The sequence below is a fragment of the Lygodium microphyllum genome, chromosome 8 (assembly GCF_053477565.2).
Source record: "Lygodium microphyllum isolate KBCC chromosome 8, Lygodium_microphyllum_v1.1.10, whole genome shotgun sequence".
Taxonomy (NCBI): domain Eukaryota; kingdom Viridiplantae; phylum Streptophyta; class Polypodiopsida; order Schizaeales; family Lygodiaceae; genus Lygodium; species Lygodium microphyllum.
In genome coordinates, this window is record NC_141142.1 from 38,880,576 (window position 1) to 38,884,734 (window position 4,159).

General features: G+C 38.1%; 1 pseudogene; it reads right to left on the bottom strand.

The window, feature by feature from the left end:
* Positions 1 to 1,103: 1,103 nt before the first annotated feature.
* LOC148032175 (2-methoxy-6-polyprenyl-1,4-benzoquinol methylase, mitochondrial pseudogene) lies at positions 1,104 to 3,925 on the bottom strand (annotated as a pseudogene).
* Between the last annotated feature and the right edge of the window lie 234 nt (positions 3,926 to 4,159).

Below are 4,159 nucleotides of genomic sequence, written 5' to 3' on the forward strand. Positions count from 1 at the left end.
GATGTCACTTGTGGTCAATTGATGAAATTATATCCAAAGTTAAGAACTACATAGAAGTGATTGGTAAGTCCTCCTAAGTCTAGGGTGCATAGTTTTGAAGATCCTCCATTTATATGTCGAATGGTAGAAGCACTGCATCATGCTAAAAATTACAAGGGGAGCATTCATTGATCGGGGAGCCCATGTTTGTGTGAGAACGGAGGCATGTGTTCAAGGTTCGCGGCTAGAAATGGTAGGTCCTTTAGGGCTCAAAATTTATTTGGACAATCATGTAAGAATATGTCACCTTGAAATAGTTTGAGGCCTTTGATTTTTCTTCCAAAATGAGATGTCATGTAAGGCCTGTAGGTATGGGATCTTTCTCTTTGATTTAAGCATGCCTTGATTGAGAGTTGTGCAAGTGATTCAAGATTGCAGAAAGTGTATTACTACCCTTTACTCACGAGGGATTCACTAGTAGTAATAAGGAGATGTCACCTGCGTGCAAGAAATATATGAAAATACCCCTTATCTACCCCCTATTTATGGGACCTTACCTTATAAAATGTACCTTTCTTCCCTTAAATAACCCCCCTCCCTTACACTCACATGGTACCATACGGTAAACCCTAGTGGAACCCCTGGGCCTTTACTATAAGAGAGGATTATAGAGGTTTAGCATGACCTTTGGGAGAGGAAAGTGAATGAGAGAAGGAAGAACAAAGTAATGAGTCAACTTGATTAAGAATTCAAGGGATGAGAATGATTGATCATCTACTAAGGAGGATATTGATATGGAAATTCCAATAGAGTAGTGACTCAATTTGTTTAGAATGGATAAGTCCAATATATATTTAACCTAAGAAAACCACAAGGTGGAGAATTTGTGTAGGTGTCAAGACACTGAATATAGCAATCAAAAGACACCATTACCCTCTACCATTTGTGTAGGTTTTCATCCCATTTTTTTGACTATCCTGACCCAACCTTCATCACTACATGCAATTACCTAAGGCTACTCATAACCCTACAAAATCTATGGGAAAATAGTAGAAGAAGAGGGTCTCCATGCATTATTTTTTGACATAAATGCAAGGATTGATAAGTAGTATGCAATGGCTAGACTAATCTTTCATGCCATTATATTGTTGCCCTAGTTTCTCAATCTAATAGAGGACATGAATGAGAGTTTATTTCAAAATTGTAACCACCCATTCCTACCCATTATTTTAAAAATCCCTTATGTTGAACCCACATGATACATACATATATTTATGACAGATCTCCCCGAGTACCTCACTAACAATATGGATGGCTACAAAGAGATACTTGAGCAATGCCTGCATGGAGTGCTTCTTGAGACCAGTCCTTTTGAATGCATAGGAGAAGAAAAAGAAGTAAATAACAAAGAGAGAGAGAGAGAGAGAGAGAGAGAGAGAGAGAGAGAGAGAGAGTGAGAGAGAGAGAGAGAGAGAGAGAGAGAGAGAGAAGGATCCACCTATAGTCTAGATATATACACATACATGTTATCTAGGGATCATAAAATTGAAACTGCCTTGTGGTTTTGATTAAGTGGCTCCAACTACAATCCCTTATCTCTTTTTCCCACATGCTCATTTAAGATCCTCAAAGGTAGAAAAATCTAAGAAATTTATAGACTAATTACCTAAGCACCACTGCATAGCTTTTCACCAATAACTTCACACTAATTATATACACATATATGTTATCTAGGGATCATGAAATTGAAGGTGCCTTGTGTTTTTTATTAAGTGGCTCCATCTCTAATCCCCTATCTCTTTTTCCCACATGCTCATTAAAGATCTTCAAAGGTAGAAAAATCCAAGTCCCAATCAAATCTCCAACCATCTACTCTTTAGTTAGACACCCTCCCCATATGTGCACAACTCTTCCTTGCATGTATATCAATGGCTATTTCAAAAACTATTGAATCCCATCCCTAATTTGTCATCAACCTAACCTTTTATACTCTTCCACCATTCTACTCAAGTCCCACACATTCTACCATGTGCTATGGAGTGAAACTCAATAGTGAATGGGGTAATATTAAACCTAAGCAAGATATCAAAATACAAAAGTGACAATGGCAGGTGTAACAAGCTCAATTGATATAAGGTAAAGGAGAGTCATGTAGGAAAAAGTAATTTAAGCCAGTAGGCACTCTAAGATATCATAGAGCATTCAATGCAAATGTTTGGGACCTTTGAAATAAGATTGTGAAATATTTATTAAGTATTAAGATCTCTCTTATATCAATCGTAAAAAAAGATAGTGTACCCATAAAAGTTGGAAAGCTAGTGATGATTAACAAGGTCCCATTGGACATGTAAAATTTTCATAATTTATTCAATCATATTTAAGGTGGATTAGCTTTGCCTTTTTAATATCATTAATAACTTAACATTACACCACACTATTTACCTAGCCTTTATTAGAAGTATAGTATGTGGACCTTGTTAAGAAACACCGATCTAGAGCTATGCTAGCTATGGTGGATGGAGGTTATAAACATAAAACATGATTGAGATAAAGAATTATAACTCAAGTGAATTAGGTTCCAAGATATATTAACTTGGACTCATAAACACAATCTTGAGTGACACAGAATGATTGAACAATTGCATTGAAATGAGTGTCAAGTACATGCTTATATAGCTTTTGCATAGTACCACTATTTCTCACTGTGCTTATGGGATTTTGGACATCTTTTCCTAGAGCTTCTAGAGCATACATCTTTGTCATATCTCTCATACAAAGCCACTTCTGGGCAAGCCTGTTTTGGGCACGCATTCAGCCTCTATGGGCATACCTTCATTTGATTTATCAACACCCCCCCTCAAATGATGAGTTCCTACACCTACTGGGATTTTCCCCCCTTACATGCGAACATGGACCAAGAGACTAGCTCTTTGGCAACCTTAGTCAGGTCAAGTTTGAAACTTTACATTTTTTGTAGGATTTGTTACATCCACTATGAGAAGCATATCCACTAAGGGAAAACAAGATCCATGATGGAAAATTTTTGCAAAACATTTTGTTTGTAACAATGGAAAGTATCTTCTTCTTCATACTTCTTTGGCATTCTTCAAAATTCTTCTTTGTCTTCATGCTCTTTTCCTTGATTATGCTCGTTGTCCCTTTTGTTGATGCATGGTACTTGACATTTTTCTCCAGTCTTCTTGTAACACATCATGTTGGCATACTGTCTTTCAAGGTCCTCAATTTGTGAAGCCCAGTCTACCTTTATGGTAATAGACCTTGCCCTAGTCCAATCCACTCTATTTTGTGAGATAGTTGCATCTTTCAATGTTTTAGCCTTTTCAATATGGGTCACATTCCTTATGCCAAATGCAATCATATATCCATCACTACTATTATCTTGAAAACTAAGAGCCTCAATGTCTCCTTCCACCCACACTAAGGATTGTGCACCCCCAAGTCCTCTCTCTTGGGCCCTCTTTTTCCCAACATTGAGCATAGTTGGATTGATATCACATACAAAGACTCGTGTATCATCCTTTGCCTCTACATCAAAAGACTGGGTAGGTGTGCCCATACATTCACAAGAATGTATTGCTTATAGAACATGAAATGCAACATCATCTATACCACCAGCCACATCCAAATGCTGCATACTAAGAACCACATCAAGATGTTGCATACCAGGAATAAGTGATAGTTTTGACACTAATCTGTCTTTCCAAAGACAATGCAGCCCTGTAATCATGGTACCATTCACAAGGTCATAGCTGAAAGCCACCTTTTTGAACACCTCACCAACAAGTCTTTCTTTCTCCTCCTCTGGCACTTCTCTGAACCCAAAGCTAGTTGTGTGAGCGTGTGATTCAATGCGGTTAGTATCACTCTCCATCTGCAACAGTACTCCAAAGCCAAAAGTAGCTGCTGGGTAGTAGAAGGATCTCATGTGTCTCATGAATGCACGTGACAAGCTTGAGCTCTTCTAGCAATGACTTTCCGCCACCGCAGTCATCATGTATCATTGCATCTCACTCAACACGTAAAGTTTTATGCCAATAACAGACCTCCTAAAGGACTGGGTTACTGAGGAGCTTGGCTGAGGGGAACCTGACTTGAGCATCTATTAGAGTGGTTTTCAATCTGTGTAGAAGGCCAGCATATATATCTGCAAGATGACAAG